Source organism: Oncorhynchus nerka, linkage group LG28 (genome assembly GCF_034236695.1).
Source record: "Oncorhynchus nerka isolate Pitt River linkage group LG28, Oner_Uvic_2.0, whole genome shotgun sequence".
Taxonomy (NCBI): domain Eukaryota; kingdom Metazoa; phylum Chordata; class Actinopteri; order Salmoniformes; family Salmonidae; genus Oncorhynchus; species Oncorhynchus nerka.
The window spans coordinates 42,132,388-42,155,515 of NC_088423.1; the positions used below are offsets into that span (position 1 = coordinate 42,132,388).

General features: G+C 43.3%; 1 pseudogene; it reads left to right on the forward strand.

The window, feature by feature from the left end:
* Window positions 1–23,128, forward strand: part of LOC115113234 (ras and Rab interactor 2-like) — a 49,574-nt pseudogene that overhangs the window by 5,934 nt on the left and 20,512 nt on the right.

Sequence of the window (23,128 nt, forward strand, 5' to 3'; positions counted from 1 at the left end):
ACACTACGCTGACAGACACAGCAAACCTTCTTGCCACAGTTCGCATTGATGTTCCATCCTGGATGAGCTGCACTACCTGAGCCACTTGTGTGGGTTGTAGACTCCGTCTCATGCTACCACTAGAGTGAAAGCACCGCCAGCATTCAAAAGTGACCAAAACATCAGCCAGGAAGCAAAGAAACTGAGAAGTGGTCTGTGGTCCCCACCTGCAAAACCACTCCTTTATTGGGGTGTCTTGCTAATTGCCTATAATTTCCACCTGTTGTCTATTCCATTTGCACAACAGCATGTGAAATGTATTGTCAATCAGTGTTGCTTCCTAAGTGGACAGTTTGATTTCACAGAAGTGTGATTGACTTGGAGTTACATTGTTGTTTAAGTGTTCCCTTTATTTTTTTGAGCAGTGTACATCTTTCGCCTCCGATTCGTTAAAGAAAAATGATTTGTCCAGTCCAAGGTGAGTAATCGCTATTCTGATGTCCAGAAACTCTTTTCGGTCATTAGACGGTGGCAGAAACATTGTACAAAAACAAGTTACAAACAATGCAAAAAAACACAGAATAGCACAATTGGTTAGGCTCCAGTAAAATGGCAGCCATCCCCTTCTGCGCCATTACTAAAAATGTTGCTGGGTTTTCCACTCTCAACAGTTGTCCCGTGTGTATCAAGAATGGTCCACCACCCATTGGAGTCAACATGGGCTAGCATCCCTGTGGAATGATTTCAAGACATTTGTGGAGTCCATGTCCTAATGAATTGAGGCTGTTCTTAGGGCAAAAGTGGGTGCAACTCAATATTAGGTGTTCCTAATGTTTGGTATACTCAGTGTAGGTTCCTACCTTTGATGCCGTCAACACTAGCAATCAATAATAAGTGCCATTTATTTTCCATTATTTGATTCACTTCTGAATGGACACCAACCCTGGCAGTGAATTGTGTTTTGCTATAACTAGGGTTATTTTTTCCTGACATTGTTACATAACCTAGAAAGACTTTCGGCCTGTTTTTTTTTTTTTTTTACTTCATTCTGGTCAGTTGGTCATTTATTTATACCCATGCAGGGCTTTGAGTCAGTGATGACATTTGTTACTGTAGAGTTTATTTTGCCTCAAATGTCAGCCGTAGGAGCTTTCCTGTTTACCTGGCCCTTTGCAGTGTGTGTTTGTACTGTATGTGTGTGTGACAAGATGGACGAACATGGGGATGTTTCAGGGCAGTAACAACATCAGAGACAGAAAAATTAAAGAATTGGGTCAAATCTCTCACTGGCTGTTGGGGCTTTTCAGGAAATGCCTTCAAACCAAACCTCCTCCACTTCCTCTTTCCCGTTCTCTCTCTCCTCTGGTATTTCCTGAGGAATGCACCAAAACATGGAAATATATTTTTGTTTTTTCAGGGAGGGGGGGGGGGGGGCTTCTGTCCCAGATACTGGAGAGTCCATACAGCAGCATGGAATGATTGACAACAGGGGTCTGGTCACAGACCAGCATCTGCGCGAGAGTGTGGATGTGTGTGTGAGAAAGTCAGAGAATGTTTATACAGTCCTAGACATGGCTGTCAGATCAAAGCTAGTCTGGGTAGGGCCTGAGCTACAGGTGATTGTCCTGGTTTCCCCCCAAAAAAGTCAAACTACCCTTTCACCTTTTAACCCCAAACAGTAGCCACTAGCAGTTACAATTAAATAGGCAGGTCTGAGACTGAAGTAGTCTCCTACAGTTACAATATAGTACATCTATGTAGACTGAGGGACTGTAGTCCTTTCAGATAGACACAGTGATGATGTTTCATTCTCATGCCTGCTCTCTCTGGGCTGGAGAGCTGGCATTTCATTTATAAGTATTGTGTATGCACAAAATATGCCCCAAAACATGCTTAGACCATGCACACACACGTTTTCTAGTGGTTGAGATCTTGCATTGCAAGAAGGCAAAAGTAGCCTAGTAGTAGCCTTATGCAAATGGTAAATATGATACCTCTTATTCATAACAAAAGAACAGGTAGGCCAAGCTAAATATAATAACAAGTTGCAATCATTTGCCATTAGTGAGAAGAACGAAAATGTATTTATCTTTGCATTCAAAAATAATAATTCTGCGATATTTTGTGTTGACCTTGGCTTTACTGGAATATACTAACTACTAGACAGTACTGGAGTGTAGCCTACAGGACTGAGAATGACATTCTGTTTTCTCCCCCACAGAGACAGGCACGACAAAGGACAGGAGGATAGCATGTCCATCAGCTCACTCATTGAACGCAGCGAGGAGAAGAAAGGGAGCTTCTTCAAGGTATGGTGGGAGGGAGGGGGGAGTAAATGAGGGAGAAGATGAATTATGGGGTCAGGCAGAAGAGGGAGATGGGGAGGAGCCTTCTTGAAACTGTCCTTGTGACTTTTGTTCTGTCGTTGTCAGTATGTCCATCTGTCTGTAACGACCTATTCTAGTTTTGTCTGTTAAGTTAATAAACTGATACTTATTTGAGGAAGTTGGGGTTAGTTAGGTTATTGAAATTAAAAAGTCCCCATGTTCTTTCATTTTCGCATCTCAAAGTCCATGCAACAGATTTATGATATATACCCTCCATTATAGCTGTGGCTGAGCCCTCACTGTTTACCGTAATTAGTCTGAGTTGTGGGTTCGAGCCTCTATCTCTGTAATAACGACATCAACCACATTTAAGCTGTGAACTCAGTGAAGAGCCTCTTTCAATAGGTATGTTGGGTGGTTATGTGCTGGGACCTGCTTAGCTAGTGAGCCTCTACCTCACTAGCTAATTATAGACCTGCACACTCCACACCACCACACTAACTAATTATAGACCTGCACACTCCACACTACCACCACACCACTTGTCAGTGTTTGTGAAGAGGGGTAGAATATCTACTGATTCCAAATCAACTCTTTATATATCCTACCTTTGAATGGGAGGGTAATAGGTTACTCTAATGAACTGTGTCCATAGAACACACCCTCAAAATTTTAAGACCAGGCAATTTCTCACACTTTGAAGCCATTCAATTCAGATAGTAAATTAAAGCTATGATGGGGTTATGCATTCAGTATGAGTTACTGTAAGGCTGATGTTTGATAGCAGGAAAGGGGGATGAGGGGATAACGAGAGGAAAGTAGAGGGGAGATGAAAATAGAGAGGAGGAAATGGGAATAGGAGCACTAGGTCCACTTCAGACTGAAATTCCAGAAATCTGTCTGACTTCAACCTGAGTCTTATCAATCCAGTCATCAATCAGTTCCTGTTCATATGGTTTCAGACTAAGAGAAAGATGAAAGGCTATATACAGTCCTTACCATATGTATTTGGACAGTGAAGCTAAATATACAGCTCTGGAAAAAATTGAGACCACTGTGAAATTATCAGTTTCTCTGGTTTTACTATTTATAGGTATGTGTTTGGGTAAAAAAAAAATACTTTTATTTTATGAACTACTGACATTTCTCACAAAATTCCAAATAAAAAATATTGTCATTTTGGAGCATTTATTTGCAGAAAATGACAACTGAAAGATGCGGTATTGTCAGACCTCGAATAATGCAAAGAAAATAAGTTCATATTCATTTTTAAACGACACCATACTAATGTTTTAACTTAGGAAGAGTTCAGAAATCAATATTTTGGTGAAAATCAGGGTTATTCCAATCACAGCTTTCATGTGTCTTGGCATGCTCTCCACCAGTCTTTCACATTGATGTTGGATGACTTTATGCCACTCCTGGTGCAAACATTCAAGCAGCTCGGCTTTGTTTGATGGCTTGTGACCATCCATCTTCCTCTTGATCACATTCCAGAGGTTTTCAATGCAGTTCAGGTCTGGAGATGGCTTTGACAGGGTCTTGATCTGGTGGTCCTCCATCCACACCTTGATTGACCTGGCTGTGTAGCATGGAGCATTGTCCCACTGGAAAAGCCAATCCTCAGAGTTGGGGAACATTGTCTGAGCAGAAGGAAGCAAGTTTTCTTCCAGGACACCCTTATACGTGGCTTGATTCATGTGTCCTTCACAGACACATCTGCCCGATTCCAGCCTTAATGAAGCACCCCCAGATCATCACCGATCCTCCACCAAATTTCAGTGAGTGCGAGACAGTGGCTTGTAAGGCCTCGCCAGGTCTCGCACACACTGTGAAATTTGGTGGAGGATCGGTACTGTTATTGTGAAGTGGCAACGTCTAGGAGCAACAACCGATCAGCCGCAAAGTGGTAGGCCTCACAAGCTCACAAAGGTGCGTAAACATAATCTGTCCTCGGTTGCAACACTCACTACCGAGTTCCAAACTGCCTCTGTAAGCAACGTCGCATAATAACTGTTTGTCGGGAGCTTCATGAAATGGGTTTCCATGGCGGAGCAGTCGCACACAAGCCTAAGATAACCATGCACAATTACAAGCCTCGGCTGGAGTGGTGTAAAGCTTGCAGCCATTGAACTCTGGCTTGATGAACAGTAGGCCTGATTACCAACAATGCTGAAACAGCCTACAGGGAGGAGGTTTGGGCCCTGGGAGTGGTGCCAGGAAAATAACCTCACTCAACGTCAACAAAACAAAGGAGCTGATCATTGACTTCAGAGGGAGCACGTCCCATCCACATCGACGGGACCGCAGTGGAGGTGTGAAGCTTTAAAACCCTGTCGGGCTGTATCATCGCCTGGTACAGCAACTGCAATGCCCGCAACCCCAGGGCTCTCCAGAGGGTGGTGTGGTCTGCCCAAACCATCACCGGTGGAGAAACTACCTGCCCTCCAGTATACATACTTCACCTGATATCACAGGAAGGCCAAAAAGATCAAGGACATCAACCATGAGCAGCAACCAATGAGCACCACCAACACAGTGAATGGAAAAATTGATTAAAAGGAATCTCCCTCTGCTGGTGATTGGCTGAATGTGCAATCCTACAGGAGGGCTGTGATTGGTTAATGATCTATAATGTACATTTCTATGTATTAAAATGTAGAATTTCTACAAAAGTAGCAAAAGAGAGCCCACTGGAAATGTTATATTGTTCCAATTAGGGGTGTGAAAGTTTAAATGTTAAAACGTTTAAACATTCAATTGTTTAAACGAATTTGGGATCCTTAACGCTAAGAAACATCCCTCATAACTCATTGGGGTGCCAGAGTGGTGATCGTCTTAAGGCCAAAACCCCCCGCACATGTTCGATTCTACCGCCTGTGTGCATACGAATCCCGGCACATACCGGCCCTACTTTGTTTATCCCTTCTCTCGGTCTCCCTTTCATTTCACACAGTATCCGTCATTGGAAAAACAATGACATACTGATGGAGAATGCAAGTTCACAAGTTTTACTGATCTCTTATGGGGCATTTGTTGCCAACATGGAGGCTAGTTGCAGAACTCCTGGTAAATGTGTCATACTGACTGTCTTCCTGTATAACTGCTGCCTAGTGCAGGAGGAAAGGAATTTGCTGTGCTCTTGGAAACTCTTAGAATTGTGGTTTTCACGATGTTCTTTAAATAGTTTAAATCCTTCTATCCTGCGCTATAACAGCTGAACCTAGTTGCATAACATCTATTCTGGAACTGGTCTTGGAACAAGTGAAACTCGTGCTTGTGAGTGTGTCCATGCGCATTCGTGAATATGTAATTGAGCAATCGCATCACTTGATTTTCAGGAAGACATTTATCGTCTCACATGAAATGAAAAAACCCAGAGGTGACTGCTGGCAAACTGGGGTCTTATTTCTTTACTAATGATGTTAGACTTTTGCTTATTTTACCTATTCTTTTTTTACACTTTCAAGGTAAGCAGAGATTTACACTGTACTGATTATAGTGAACTATTGTAAGTCATTCACTAGAATAGCTGATGTAGTTTATGCATGGAGAATGTGGTTATTTTGCAGTCCCTTTTGGATTCTAGGGTTAAAGCTACATCGTCAGTTTGCTTTTCTGGCTGTGTCTTGGCAGTGAACTGGAGAGGGACAGGCAGACCCACTGCTGTGTGTGTTTTCATTGCCTGTGTTCGTGAGAGCTTGCGTGCGTGTGGTTTGCTGACTGGGGTTCAGTTAGGGTTAGACTATAACAACCCTGTGAGTAGTTGTGAAAATGAAAAGGCACTGTAGGAGCATTTACTCAGTGGTACTAGGATGGGCTCTGGTTGTGTGTGAGTCCAGTCAGATTTTACAGTGGTGTGAAATCCGCGCGGTTCATTATGTTCATGTTTGAAACAGTGACCTCTTCTGGAGATGTTTTTATTTAACGAGGCAAGTCGGTTAAGAACAAATTCTTATTTACAATGACGGCCTACACCGGCCCAACCCAGACGATGCTGCGCCAACTGTGTGCCGCCCTATGGGATACCCAGTCACGACCAGTTGTGACACAGCCTGGATTCGAACCAAGCTGTCTGTGGTGACACCTCAAGCACTGAGATGCAGAGCCTTAGACTGCTGCGCCACTCAAGATTACTGGTTTGGTCTTTGTTTTGCATGGCTGTTTATTTCTCCAAGTTAACTTTAGTATCAGCGTTAGAGGATGTTATGTGAGTCTGGCTTCTCATCTGGTTTGTTGTCTTAGTGGGCATTTTGTCTTGCTTTTCTTTTCTCTGTTTCTCTTTCCTTGTAGTCTTGGTCAGTCAGTAAAGGGGAAGTGGCTCTTCTGTGAAATAATTTTATGGTTAAAATATATAATAATAATATGCCTGTACGTTGACTAACAACCTAAATTCCATTGCTGGTTGTGTGTTAATTTCTCCTGATTGGATATTTCTACTACAGTGACAGAAAAGGATGCAGTTAAATGGTTATACAGGGTCAATTGATGAAATAGAACAGTGAAACATGTGGTTTGCATATATTTTTTGTTTGATACTCTTCAATTTATTCAATTCCAGCCTTTTACAATGAGCCCTTACTCCTATAGCTCTTCTCACCAGCCTCCTCTGACACACACTGGGAGGCGACTAGGGCTGACCCCATTTAGTCGACTGGTCGATATACATTGCCTTCAGAAAGTATTCACACCCCTTGACTTTCTCCACTTTTTTTTTTTTTACCAAGTGGAATTAAAATGGATTTAATCGTAATATTTTGTCAATGCTCTACACAATACTCTTTCAAAGTGGAAAAAATAATCGACATTTGTAAAAACATTTGTTAAAATAATTTAAAAGCACACAAAGAAATATATTAATTTATTAATTTAGATATGTTTTCAATTACAGTTTAGTCTTTCACGATAAGTCACTAAGAGATTTGCACACCTGGTTTGTACAATATTTGCACTTTATTTTTTATTCTTCAAGCTCAGGCAAGTTGGTTGTTGATGAATGCTAGGTAGCAATTTTGAGGTCTTGTCATAGATTTCCAAGCAGATTTAAGTCAAAACTATAACTAGGCCACTCAGGAATATTCAATGTCATCTGGTAAGCAACTCCAGTGTATATTTGTTTTAGGTTATTGTCCTTCTGAAAGATGAATTTGTCATCCAGTATATGTTGGAAAGCAGACTGAACCAAGTTTTCCTCTCAGATTTTGCCTGTGCTTTGCTCTTCTGCTTCTTTTCATCCTAGACTAGGGAGTTCTTGCTGATGACGAGCGTAACATGATGTAGCCACCACCATGCTTGTAAATATGAAGTGGTACTCAGTGACGTGTTGGATTTGCTCCAAACATAAAGCTTTGTATTCAAGACATAAAGTAGATTTTTGCAGTTTTACTTTAGTGCCTTATTCCAAACAACATGTTTTGGAATATTTGTATTCTGAACATGCTTCCTTTTCACTCTGTCATTTAGGTTAGTATTGCGGAGTAACTACAATGTTGTTGATCCATCCACAGTTTTCCCCTATCACAGTCATTAAACTGTAACTGTTTTGAAGTCACCATTGGCCTCATGGTGAAATCCCTGAGCGGTGTTCTTCCTCTCCGGCAACTGAGTTAGGAAGGACGCCTGTATCTTTGTAGTGACTGGTGTATTGATACACCTGTCACGCCCTGGTCTAGTATTTTGTGTTTTCTTCATGTATTGGGTCAGGCCAGGGTGTGGCATAGAGTTTTTGTATTGTGGTGTGTTTTGTCTTGGGATTTTGGTGTGTTGTATAGTGGGATTGTAGCTTAGTGGGGTGTTCTAGGAGATTCTATGGCTGTCTGAAGTGGTTCTCAATCAGAGGCAGGTGTTTACCGTTGTCTCTGATTGGGAACCATATTTAGGCAGCCATATTCTTTGGTTGTATTGTGGGTGATTGTCCTTAGTGTCTTGATGTCCTGATTCTGTGTTCGTTTGCACCAGTTTAGGCTGTTTCGGTTTTCATTACGTTTATTGTTTTGTTGAGTTTGTGTTTTTTGATTCGTGTTACGTTGTTTTATTAAACATGGATCGAAATCTACACGCTGCAGTTTGGTCCGACTCTCCTTCACCATTAGAAAACCGTTACAGAATCACCCACCACCAAAGGACCAAGCAGCGTGTCACCAGGCAGGAGCAGCTGCAGTGGGAGAGGCTGCACCACCTGGAGAAATGGACATGGGAGGAGGAACTGGACGGTAAAGGACCCTGGGATCAGCCTGGAGATTATTGTCGCCCCAAAGCCGAGCTGGAGGCAGCTAAAGCGGAGAGGCGCTGGTATGAGGAGGCAGCACGGCGACGTGGATGGAAGCCCGGGAATCAGCCCCAAAAAATTATTGGGGGGTGGCTTACAGGGAGTATGGCTACGCCAGGTAGGAGACCTGCGCAAACTCCCTGTGCTTACCGGGGGGCTAGAGAGACCGGGCAGGCACCGTGTTATGCAGTGGTGCGCACGGTGTCCCCAGTGCGGGTGCATAGCCCGGTGCGGTATATTCCAGCTCCACGTATCGGCCGGGCTAGATTGAGCGTCGAGCCAAATGCCATGAAGCCGGCTCTACGCATCTGGTCCCCAGTGCGTCTCCTTGGGCCGGTGTACATGGCACCAGCCTTGCGCTCAGTGTCTCCGGTTCGCCTACATAGTCCAGTGCGGGCTATTCCACCTCGCCGCACTGGCAGGGCAACCGAGAGTTTTCAACCAGGTGAGGTTGGGCAGGCTCGGTGCTCAAGAGCTCCAGTGCGCCTGCACGGTCCGGTCTATCCAGTACCACCTCCACACCCCAGTCCTCCGGTAGCAGCTCCCCACACCAGGGTTCCTGTGCGTTTCCTCGATCCAGTACCACCGGTTCCAGCACCACGCACCAGGCCTTCAGTGCGCCTCGCCTGTTCAGCGCAGCCAGAGCCTGTCTCCTCTCCTGCGCTGCCGGAGTCTCCCGCCTGTTCAGCGCAGCCAGAGCCTGTCTCTTCTCCTGCGCTGCCGGAGTCTCCAGTCTGCCCAGCGCCGCCAGTGCTCCCAGTCTGCCCAGCGCCGCCAGTCTGCCCAGCGTCGCCAGTCTGCCCAGCGCCGCCAGTGCTCCCAGTCTGCCCAGCGCCGCCAGTGCTCCCAGTCTGCCCAGCGCCGCCAGTCTGCCCAGCGCCGCCAGTCTGCCCAACGTCGGCAGTCTGCCCAGCGTCGGCAGTGCTCCCAGTCTGCCCAGCGTCGCCAGTCTGCCCAGCGTCGCCAGTCTGCCCAGCGTCGCCAGTCTGCCCAGCGACGCCAGTCTGCCAGACTCTTCCAGATCTGCCAGTCAACCAGACTCTTCCAGATCTGCCAGTCAACCAGACTCTTCCAGATCTGCCAGTCAACCAGACTCTTCCAGATCTGCCAGTCAGCCAGACTCTTCCAGATCTGCCAGTCAACCAGACTCTTCCAGATCTGCCAGTCAACCAGACTCTTCCAGATCTGCCAGTCAGCCAGACTCTTCCAGATCTGCCAGTCAGCCAGACTCTTCCAGATCTGCCAGTCAACCAGACTCTTCCGGATCTGCCAGTCAGCCAGGATCTGCCAGTCAGCCAGGATCTTCCAGAGGTGCCAGTCAGCCAGGATCCGCCAGAAGTGCCAGTCGGCCAGGATCTGCCAGTAGCACCAGTCAGCCAGGATCTGCCAGTCAGCCAGGATCTGCTGAGACCACCAGCCAGCCAGGATCTGGTAGATCTATCTACCTGCCTGAGCTTCCTCTCACTCCCGAGCTTCCTCTCACTCCCGAGCTTCCTCTCACTCCCGAGCTTCCTCTCACTCCCGAGCTTCCTCTCAATCTCGAGCTGCCTCAGTCCCGAGCTGTCCTTCAGTCCCGATCTGCTCCTCAGTCCAGTGGGGTTCTGGGTGAGGACTACTAGGCCATGGTCGGCGGCGAGGGTGGACTATCCAGGGACGCGAGGAAGAGGGACTAAGACAGTAATTGAGTGGGGTCCACGTCCCACGCCGGAACCGCCACCATGGACAGACGCCCACCCGGACCCTCCCTATTTGTTTTGAGGTGCGTTCGGGAGTCCGCACCATAGGGGGGGGGGTTCTGTCACGCCCTGGTCTAGTATTTTGTTTTCTTCATGTATTGGGTCAGGCCAGGGTGTGGCATAGAGTTTTTGTATTGTGGTGTGTTTTGTCTTGGGATTTTGGTGTGTTGTATAGTGGGATTGTAGCTTAGTGGGGTGTTCTAGGAGAGTCTATGGCTGTCTGAAGTGGTTCTCAATCAGAGGCAGGTGTTTACCGTTGTCTCTGATTGGGAACCATATTTAGGCAGCCATATTCTTTGGTTGTATTGTGGGTGATTGTCCTTAGTGTCTTGATGTCCTGATTCTGTGTTCGTTTGCACCAGTTTAGGCTGTTTCGGTTTTCATTACGTTTATTGTTTTGTTGAGTTTGTGTTTTTTGATTCGTGTTACGTTGTTTTATTAAACATGGATCGAAATCTACACGCTGCAGTTTGGTCCGACTCTCCTTCACCATTAGAAAACCGTTACAACACCATCCAAATTGTAATTAATAACATCACCATGCTCAAAGGGATATTCAATGTCTACTTACATTTTAATTTTTAAAATATATTTTTTTAACCCATCTACCAATAGGTGCCCTTCTTTGCGAGGCATTTGGAAAACATCCCTGGTCTTTGGTTAAATCTGTGTTTTGAAATTCAATGCTGGACTGACAATTATCTGTAAAGTTGTTATGTGTGGGGTGCAGAGATATGGTAGTCATTAAAACATTTTGGTAAAACACTATTGCACACTGAGTCATGCAACCTATTATGTGATTTGTTTAGCAAATATTTTCTTCTGAATTTATTTAGGTTTGTCATAACAAAGGGGTTGAATACTTAATAAGACACTTCACCTTTTCATATTTTCTTAATTTGTAAACATAATTCCACGTTGACATGGGGTACTGTGTGTAGGCCAGTGTCACAAAATGTAATCCAAATAAAAATGTATGCTCCAACAACACAAAATGTGGAAAAGGTCAAGGGGTGTGAATACTGTCTGCAGCAATAAGACAGATCCTGCTTCTGTTGCCTGTTTGAGTGTTTGTTTAATAGCCTGCTGATTCACTGTGCTCCAAGCCTCATGCAACCGCAACATGTCGGATAAAGCAGTTCCACAACTGCTTTTTAAAATCTTTGCTATGCTGTAAAAAAAGGCTCTTTCAACAAATGTACTATCAACCATAATTTCATGTGTCAATCTGAGTAATTAATGCTATAGCTTTGAAATTTGTGAAAATGAACCATGCATCAACATCACCATATTTTGACTAAAATGGATCACATAAGCTATAATAACCATCAATTTCTCAGCTCACTTTCATTGTAATTTTCAATTACTTTTCATGCTTAGCCGTACCAGCTGTCCTTGTCATGTCTTGATAAAATAACTGTCTTTATTCTCGTCACAAACGACATACACAAAATGAGTATCACATTTCCAACGGCTTGACATAAGGTAATTGACCCCCAGAATGATAGATTTTTTAACCACTAACCTGTTGATTTTAAAAGCTTATGTGAGAAGCTGCTCTGTCAAGTAAATTGATTAAGGCATAATTCTAATGTCAATTTTCAAACATTCAGTCACGTTGCTATTCTGTTAACATTATAAAAGCAAAATGAACTAGAGACAATGGCCTGTGCTCAAATGTTTATTTTATTCCAGGTCATCAGTGTTCGGTTGTAAGATTCGGGTACAAATTCTAGTCAGACTCTGAAGAAAGTTCCAGCTAGATGTATTAAATCACACTGGGTCAAACAGCTGCAAAGACAAAGTATGATTATACACGCACATATATTTATAACCTCCGTTTGTACCCTCCCCCAAGACAATACCTCCCCCTCCAGAGTCTAGGCTGTACAATGCATCTCTGTGGCTAGGCAGGTGGTGTTATCATCCCAGCCCAAGTACGGAACCTTTGATACTCCTCCACGCATCTCCTGGTCTACTTATCAGCCAGGAGAAGCTTTGAGACTAGGGAGTATACATTCTTCAGCCTGACTCAGTCCGTTGTTAATTATCCGGACTCATACACAGAGGTATTTGAGAATAAGCCACCCATTCGTACTCAAGTGTACATAATGATGCAAAACATATTGAGAGAATATGATATAAAAACAGTGAAGCTATAAGACCGTGTCATAGGGCAGTAGTTTACAATCTATTAGCTTTAACACATGCCTCCCATCTCACCCTTAAGAAAACATTGTGTCTGCAACAGTTCCTCTTTGTTTTGTAAATATGCCCTAGTCAATTTGTTTCCAGCATCAGTTTACATTCGTCCCACCCACATGATACATATGCTGTCATTTAGTTACCAGATGGGTTAAGGAAATGACATATTTGAAACAACTAAACAAAACTCTACAACACTTCCGGGTCAATTTTTTTTACTTATATTGCTCAAAGCCACTTTTTGTTTAACTTTGCGAAACAACATCTGGGCAGTTATTTTGCAGGGAGGTCGTCCTCAACTCTTTTTTTATTTTTATTTTACCTTTTATTTTACTAGGCAAGTCAGTTAAGAACAAATTCTTATTTTCAATGACGGCCTAGGAACAGTGGGTTAACTGCCTGTTTAGGGGCAGAACGACAGATTTGTACCTTGTCAGCTCGGGGATTTGAACTTGCAACCTTCCGGTTACTAGTCCAACGCTCTAACCACTAGGCTACCCTGCCGCCCCAAATCTGAAGCAGCCAAGAATAACTAAGTACTTCCGCGTCATGAATCCTTCAGAGTAAGCGTTTCGTCCTTTATACTTAGTAAATTAATAATTAGGGCAAAAAATGAATTCTAGTTATGCAAATAATATTTAGGTATTTCTCTAAGAGATTGATTGATAGATTTTTTTCCTAATACTATATAGTCAACTATGTTTTATGTATGTACACAATTTTCCGTATATTGTGTCCAGATCCAGCTCCAGGATAAAGTTTGGAGGCAGTTGAAATCAGCGAGGGGGCACATTTTTTGGGGGGAGGGATTATATTATATTATTATATGGAATTATATTTAATTCTGCTTATATAATCACGCTATACAACAAACAAAGCTTAAATGCAGAGACTCTGATCTTTGAGTCCTTATGAAATCTATAGTCCATCTCTGCTGCACTGTCAGCACAATTGACAGCGCACTACAGCAAGGCCACTTTGGTCATGAAAATAGGCTACAAGGGTAATACACCTATTACAAACGGCCTATGTGAATGCAGCCGTACACAGCTGTCTTACCAAAATAATGCAAACTAAATGCTGAAAGTAGTAGCCTAGTTATTCATGCTTGCAACAACAAAAAACAATAGCAATTTTGGTTTAGAATACCGACACATGCAAACAAATTAATTTGAACAAAACAGCGGTACCAAGTAGGCATAGTAAACACAATATCAGATCGATAAAGGCATGACATAATCTATATTTACGCTAGTTATATTAACAGTAAACAAAAGGTGACTGGAGATAGCAGCTCACTGTAGTAGGCTGTCTTGCCAAATAAGTAGGCAGAGACGGGCCCGCTTCAAACATGGAAAATAGTACCGCTCACTCGTGAGTTCAGCAACACGTTGTATGGTACAATACACTTCTGTGAATCAAATTCAACCCAATTACCCAATGCTGGCCTACCACAAACACTTTTCCAATATGTACAGTTCCATTTACAGCAACAAAAGCCATAATAGAGTGTATCTGTTTCTATGAAGAAACATATCGATATGTAGCTATACCCATTTGGAATAGTGCATTAGAATTCTATTGAATTCTGCTTATGTCACGCTATACCACAATAAACATGCGTTCAAATGCTTTTGACCAAGAAGTGACAGGTTCAATGGCACAAAATCAGGGCTGCGCTCTATCAGCAACATGGACAGCACCATACAGACTAAAGCAAGATTTGGATAGAAAACAACCACCTAGATTGTTTTCTGCTGCCTCCTTGATGCTCTGTGGAACTTCCTGAATCAATCAATAATTCCATTCTCCCTAGAAACTTGTAAGATCCCCCTCAAATGCCAATTGTATTAGTGGAGCTTTCCTCTGGTAACATCCTCTTTCGGTGCTGACTGAAAACATTTATCAAAGGTGGAAAATTAATTGACATGTAGCTGTGGACATCCCAAAAGTCAGTCCATGTTTCAGTGCAGTAAGCACGGTCGGCATAGTGGAGAGGGTCCAGGTGTCCTCATTGGAGGCAGAGTGGATGATTTCAGTCTGCAAAAACTGGCGAGCGACACTAAACTCAGCTTCCACCAAATCGGTTCTGCTTCGATCCAGCCAGCAGTGGTTAATTGTTTTACCTGTTTATTTGACTAGGCAAGTCAGTTAAGAACAAACTCTTATTTACAATGACTGCCTACCCGGGCCTAACCCGGACGATGTTGGGCCAATTGTGCTCTGCCCTGTTGGACTCCCAATCACGGACGGTTGTGATACAACCTGGAATCGAACCAGGGTCTGTAGTGACGCCTCTAGCACTGATATGCAGTGCCTTTACACCGCTGCGCCACTCGGGAGCCCTAAACATTTTTCCACATATAGAAAGTCATGGCTCTCTCCTATTTTCACATCCATTAGGATCCTTAGTCCCGTCTACCTTCAATGTGTACCAAGATTCCGATATCTTTAACTCTTTCTTCAGTGACAGTCTCACTCGTGAGCCCTATGATTTAATTTTGAATATCGTGTGACGTGTTTGTGGGGTATGGTGCTAAACACATTGGCAAGTTCCTTGTCTTTTCAAAGAGTATATTCCATCAAAGAGAATATTCCACAACAAAAAAAAATCCACTCCGCCTCTTGACTCTGTTACTTCCAATGTCCCCCTCAGTGGTTACTGGTTTGAAACTAGGAACTCGATAATGTCCTCAATCACCGAAAAATAAATGTGATTTCTTGCCAGATGCCCATAATTATATATGGATTAAAACTGAGGGGGCTAAACCCACTTTAGCCCCATCGTGTGGACTGGTACAATTTGTGTTGCAGTAAAATCTACTGCAGAATGGCCCATTCTACTCAGGAGCACTTCTAGTTTTCACTGAGGAGGGTCACTTAGTTGGATTTAAGCAGATTGGCCACACTGTTTCTTTCATATTGGACATGCATATTGCACTGTACACAATTTCCTGTAAGTTCTGTCGCAGGAAAAGGAGGCTCCATTCTACTCAGGAGCACTTCTTGTTTCTAAATCGATTGCTGTCGGCTCCCTCTTGGGTTATTTGTGTCTTAATTATTTAATCAAACGGTGCACTTAAAGCATCAGACATCTCAATCAACAATTATTATTTTGTATTTTTTGGGGGTGGTCGTGGACAGCCCTAGAGGTGACAATTTTCCCAGCTCCTGAGTCTGCAGGAATGAGTGCAAAGTTGTCTCACACGAAAATACATTCACTATACACACACATTCTCAACGTGTTTGCCTCGTACGCCCTCTATCCCTCGTCACTAATCGACTTGTCTTTCTGTGCTATAGCTGATTGACTCGTTTGTCTGGGAGATCGGGACTCTGAAGAAGGAGATGGTGCAAAAGGCTGAGCAAGCAGAGGGAGATCCAGAGCCTGTAATACTACAGGGGTAAGTGTTAAAACCTACAGACAAACTGACTAACAAAATTGTTCTTTCTGTCCATCCATTTACTCTAGTAGTGGTACGATGAGCAGACTTGCTTCAACCTTATGATGGGCTGATGTAAAACTAACGTTAGCTGTGTATGTTAGAGCGAAGGGGGAGAAAAAGGAGGAAGACATTAACAGTGATTTGTTTCCTTGAAGAATTTCAGACCACTCTCAGTTTGTTCAAGTGTAATAACAACAGATGTTGAATTCATTGTTTCGCCTGGTTCACCAACTACTTCTCTGATAGAGTTCAGTGTGTCAAATCGGAGGGCCTGTTGTCCGGGACTCTGGCAGTCTCTATGGGGGTGCCACAGGGTTCAATTCTTGGCCGACTCTCTTCTCAGTATACATCAATGATGTCGCTCTTGCTGCTGGTGAGTCTCTGATCCACCTCTACGCAGACGACGCCATTTTGTATACTTCTGACCCTTCTTTGGACACTGTGTTAACAACCCTCCAGACGAGCTTCTATGCCATACAACTCTCCTCCCGTGGCCTCCAACTGCTCTTAAATACAAGTAAAACTAAATGCATGCTTTTCAACCGATCGCTGCCTGCACCTGCCCGCCCGTCCAGCATCACTACTCTGGACGGTTCTGACTTAGAATATGTGGACAACTACAAATACCTAGGTGTCTGGTTAGACTGTAAACTCTCCTTCCAGACTTACATTAAGCATCTCGAATCCCAAATTAAATCTAGACTCTGCTTCCTATTCCGCAACAAAGCATCCTTCACTCATGCTGCCAAACATACCCTCGTAAAGCTGACCATCCTGCCGATCCTCGACATTTACAAAATAGCCTCCAATACCCTACTCAATAAATTGGATTCAGTCTATCACAGTGCCATCTGTTTTGTCACCAAAGCCCCATATACAACCCACTGCGACCTGTACGCTCTCGTTGGCTGGCCCTCGCTTCATACTCGTCGCCAAACCCACTGGCTCCAGGTCATCTACAAGACCCTGCTAAGTAAAGTCCCCCCTTATCTCAGCTCACTGGTCACCATAGCAGCACCCACCTGTAGCACGCGCTCCAGCAGGTATATCTCTCTGATCACCCCCAAAACCAATTCCTCCTTTGGCCGCCTCTCCTTCCAGTTCTCTGCTGCAAATGACTGGAACGAACTACAAAAATCTCTGAAACTGGAAACACATCTCCCTCACTAGCTTTAAGCACCAGCTGTCAGAGCAGCTCACAGATTACTGCACCTGTACATAGCCCATCTATAATTTAGCCCAAACAACTACCTCTTCCCCTATTGTATTTATTTTGCTCCTTTGCACCCATTTCTATTTTCTATTTCTACTTTGCACATTCTTCCACTGCTATCTACTATTCCAGTGTTTTACTTGCTATATTGTATTTACTTTGCCACCATGGCCTTTTTTTGCCTTTACCTCCCTTATCTCACCTTATTTGCTCACCTCGTATATAGACTTGTTTCTACTGTATTATTGACTGTATGTTTGTTTTACTCCATGTGTAACTCTGTGTCGTTGTATGTGTCGAACTGCTTTGCTTTCTTGGCCAGGCCGCAATTGTAAATGAGAACTTGTTCTCAACTTGCCTACCTGGTTAAATAAAGGTGAAATAATAAAAAAAAAATGTTACTGGCTGTTTGATAAGCATGATTTGAGGATCATGATGATAACGATGATGAGTGCCAGTGAGTAAAGTTGATTGGTGTTCTGTAGTTCCCTGTTTCCACCAGCAAGTGGGGATAGTGTTCTCTGGTCATTCAGGTAGCTGAGTTTCATGATGTCATTGTGTTGACGAGATGTCAGAGGGAAAGGTGGATAGAGTATCAGTGATTTCCAAAGTGAACACCAAGCATGTTTGTGTAGATTAAATTATAGGCTACAAAAAAAATGATTTACAGATTACCTGACATTAGGTACATAATGACATGTAGATTACACTGGGTGTACAAAACATTAGGAACACCTTCCTAATATGGAGTTGCACCCGCTTTTGCCCTCAGAACAGCCTCAATTTGTCGGGGCATGGACTCTACAAGGTGTTGAAACCGTTCCACAGAAATGCTGGTCCGTGTTGACTCCAATGCATCCCACCATTGTCAAATTGGCTGGATGTCCTTTGGGTGGTGGCCCATTCTTGATACACACAGGAAACTGTTGAGCATTCAAAACCCAGCAGGGTTGCAGTTCTTGACACACTCAAACAAGTGCACCTGGCACTTACTACCATATTTTGTTCAAAGGCACATAAATATTTTGTCTTGACCATTCACCCTCTCTCTGAATTGCACACATACACAATCCATATCTTAATTGTTTCAAGGCTTAAACATCCTTATTTAACCCGTTTCCTCACCTTAATCTACACCACGTGTCAAACACAAGGCCCACAGGGCAATGATACATTTCTATCCAGCCCGTGCGATGATTTGGGTTGTCAATTCATTTTGGCCCGCTTACATACCACCCGTAATGCGGTGCTCTACAAGTCACAGCAAGCACTATCAGTGGCGTTAGCGGGTCTGTTCTGCCCTGATAGGATGTTAAAGCAGTTTCCGTGGAATTGATAAAGCACCTATTTCTGAAGAAGTATGAATGGTGAAGGATAAATGTGGGCGCTCTTGCGTTGAGTCATTTCATTGGGTACATGTTTTACACTGGAATACTGAACCAGTTTTGAAATCCATTTAACTATGATTCAACTCAATAATACTTTTTGGTTCTCATGCTGATCTATTACGTTCTTGTTTTTATTATGTGTTTGTGTGCACAGTTTTTTGTGTGCATGCATGTGTCTGTACATTAGATATCACTATTAGTAAACAAATAGAGGATATAAATTGTATATTTCTAATTTGGTCTTTCTCCCCCTCTCAGGCTAGATGGGCAGGTGGGAGGTCTGTTCCTACCTCCCTGTGTTGGTGTGCGGGCAGGGCTTGCTGGAGTTAGGGATTCAGGCTACGACTCTTTGCGTAGAAGGATGAGTGTGCTGGACAGGCTGGTGCAAACGCACGCTGTGTGGCTGCAGCTGGGACTGAGCCGGGCAGCAGCCACACGCAAACTGCAACCACAGCCCACTGGGGTGAGACCAGATGCACTCACCTAGTCACAGGACCCAATTCATGTTCTACTAAGCTAACATATGGAATTGTTTTTAAGGTCATACCATGGATCATTCAGCCATTTGATTTTGAATTTTAGGACCCCTGTAGGCATCATAAAAATATTGAATGTGGCCTTTTATTTGCCCTTCACTACTATAGCCCATAGAAATGCGTTGAATAACACATTAATACATGTAAAAAATGAATCAAGGTGTTGAAGTGTCTGTCCTATATCTAGGAGATGTAAGAAAGCTCAGGGAATAATTAGTTGTTTTTGGACACACGTTTAACAATACATTTTTTGGACACAAAACTACCTTCATACTTCCATAAAATGTTTTAACCATTACTGTGTTGCCTTCAGACGAGTACAGTGACAGTTGAGGGGGTCGTAGAGCAAAACGGTAAAACCATCATGTTCGTGAGTCTCCCCTTTTCCATAGTGGTCATATTAGTTATTAGGCCAAACCATTCGGACGCTACAGACCGATTCTTCAGGATATCTCCTGGTCTGACAAACAGCGCTGTAGCTCTGCCACTTTCAACCTCAGAGGCGGAAGGCGCACACAGGCGGAAGGCGCACACAGGCGGAAGGCGCACACAGGCGGAAGGCGCACACAGGCGGAAGGCGCACACAGGCGGAAGGCGCACACAGGCGGAAGGCGCACACAGGCGGAAGGCACACACAGGCGGAAGGCACACAGGCGGATGCAGTGAATTGAAACGTGTCCCATGCAACAACAAAAAACATCTCTAACTTAAACTAAAGGATTTTGATGGGGATTTTTATGTTAATTCGATTGACGAGTAGGTGTCAATAGACTCTTAAAGAGATTATAGTGGTATTGTTTACATGCAAGCCTCAGCAAGCACCCATAAGATACTGGACACTATCACTGGCGCTTAATTAATAACAAAGGAAAGACCACTCACCCGTATTTCCTATAATTCTACACATTTTGTCATGTCTTATGTGTGTTCATGTGATATTTGAGTGACTCAAACGTTACAACAAAATCAATGGGCTAAAAAATGATAGCTGACATGGGATAGTTGATCTGGACATTTCTAAAAAGTTATAAATAGCTCTCGAAGGTCTGCAATGACTGACATGACAAGAGGAAAACTGCTGACGCACTACCCAATTTCGAAATTGCACCTTGAGCAACTTTCAGGAGTAAGTTGAACGCCTGACTGAGTTCCTTAAGGTACCCCCTGCCGAACCCTTGCGTACACCAGAACCACTGAGTGAGAACCACCTTTGGTTACTGGCTCAACGCTCTAACCACTAGGCTACCTGACGCCCCCTAGATGAAGAAAAGTAGACCGGTTAAAGAAGGATTTTCAAACCTAGAGACAAATTAATTGTGGATGGATTGTGTATGTTAGCCATTCAGAGGCTGAGTGGGTAAGACAAAATATTTAAGTGCTTTTGAATGGGGTATGGTAGTTGGTGCCAGTGCACCGGTTTGAGTGTGTCAAGAACTGCAACGCTGCTGGGTTTTTCACACTCAACAGTTTCCTGTCTGTATCAAGAATGGTCCACCACCAAAAGGACATCCAGCCAACTTGACACAACTGTGGGAAGCATTGGAGTTAACATGGGCCAGCATCACTGTGGAATGCTTTCCACACCTTGTAGAGTCCATGCCCTGACAAATTGAGGTTGCTCTGAGGGCAAAAGAGGGTTCCACCCAATATTAAGGTGTTCCTAATGTTTTGTCCCCTCAGTGTATATAACATGGTGAAATGTCCCTCTTCCTATGAGAAGGCTGGCGCACTGGTACATCTTTGTGTGCAAAGCAGTGCTTGGAATATTTCCTACTTATCTGTGATCCTAACAAAGTAGCAGCTGTTTGTGATGACCATCTTTCACAGTACCTAAGGCCAGGATGAAATTGGAAAAATAAATGTTCCTATAATTCTCCTTTTGTCGAAATACTTTAAAACTGGAGGAGAGGGTATCGCTTGCTGAGTTTAAACCTCTGATAGAAGAAAATTACTATCGTGATTGTTTTTAATGTATTGTGCTAATGTGTTGCATGTACACACGGACTACTTCCTTGCCAGGTCCCCCTCAACGCTTTCTAACCTCAAGGGTTTATTTTTCTGTTTAAATAAAAATGAAGCTCCTATTCATGCAACAACATCACAGTACACAGACACCCTTACATTCTCACACAATGGAGGACTAAATGAGAAACATACTTCAGAAGTGTCTGTGATTTTTCCATTTCAACGTTTTTATTGATGTCTGTGTTTCTCAATGGGCTTTTCCCCCCTGGCTGCAGACGTTTCTGGTGAGAAAGTCGACTACCCTGCAGAGGAAGGTGATCTCTCTACGGATGCACCAGGACTCTGAGACACCCGTCAAAGATTTCCCTGTGAAGGAGTGTCAATACAGTAAGCACATGGCCTATCAATTCCTATCTATTAGGGATCTTTATCATCCAAATGTATCCCCCATAGACCTGTTATTATAAGCTTCTCAACACACCATTTATTTTCCCTCTGATTATTTGAATATTCTATTTTAATCTATATCCCCTTTGCTCTAATTTCCCCTCGTGTTTCCCCCATTCTAAATCAACACCAGTGTTGACATACTTCTGTCACGGTACAGTATGTGGTGTTTCTCTACCTGGGCCTCAACATTATTCTCTTCTCTCTCTACTCAGAGGTCGATGCAGAGAGCACTGGGTGTTTCCCCAAGCCTATTTCCCAATACTTACCTAGTGAACGTATTTATGTGTTATGCAGTTAAGTCACACACAGATTCACTTCTTAAACCAGGCTTTATATTCCTACCTCTTTTGATGTTCTTGGGTTGAATATAACAATCTGACTAAACTATTTGTTGGGTGTGTTGTCCCAGAAAATGGCTGACCAGGTATTTTGTATGGTTTCTTAATGTGATGTAGCCTGGTACGTGTTGCAGCTTGCTCTCCGATTCTATGTAAACGGTTGTACTAGGCGTAGACAAATGCCTGGAAAACACACGCATCCCTCCTGCAAAAAGCCTCACTGAACAAGGCAGCTAACTGGGCATTGTTTAGCCATGGAACAATAATGTTGGAGAGTAGTGACATTGTCCAAATGTATGCTGAACAAAAATATAAACGCAACATGTAAAGTGGTGGTTTCATGAGCTGAAATAAAAAAAATCCCGGAAATTTTCCATACACACAAAAAGCTTATTTCTCTCACATTTTGTGAACACATTTGTTTATATTCCTGTTATTGAGCATTTTTTTCTTTGCCAAGATAATCCATCCACCTAACAGGTGTGGCATATCAAGAAGCTGATTAAAAGGCACGAGGGAGCGTGCAATTGGCCTGCTGACTGCAAGAATGTCCACCAGAGTTGTTGCCAGATAATTGATTGTTAATTTCTCTATCAAAAGCTGCCTCCAATGTTGTTTTAGATAATTTGGCAGTACATCCAACCGGCGGGATCGTCTTGTGACATCCATTGATTAAGGCATCATTTATTTATTTCAATTGACTCTTTTCCTTATATGAACTGTAACTCATTAAAAGCTTTGAAATTGTTCCATGTTGTCTTTATATTTTTGTTCAGTATAGATGCTGATCATAAGTTGGTTTATTTTTTTCCTGCTAACTTGAGTACTGTTGGATGCAGCAAGAGTCAAATAGAAATGTGCAAATGTAGAGTACTTTTATGTAAATGTGGACATACTGTTTTCACATTACACAGCAGACTTTGACATCCTGTTGCTCTTCTCAAGCTCAGAATTCGTCCAAGTTAAGCATTGGTAATGGAGTTCAGTGTACAGATGGGGACTGCTCGCTGGCCTGCTGTCTGGATTTAACCCACTTCCCCAATTTCCCCTCTTAAATGTAAATACACATTCTCTCCCCCTTCCTCACTCTCTTTGCCTCTTTCTTTCCTTCCATCTCTATCACTTCCTGCATACCCCAATCTCTATTAAAATATACTTTTTTTTCTTCTTTCTCTCTCTCCGTCCATCCCTTTTTTCCAGATCTGGGACACGTGTATGGGTTATTAAAGACTTGTATACAGTTGCCTTTGTGTGTCTGGCTCTTCATGCCTTGGCAA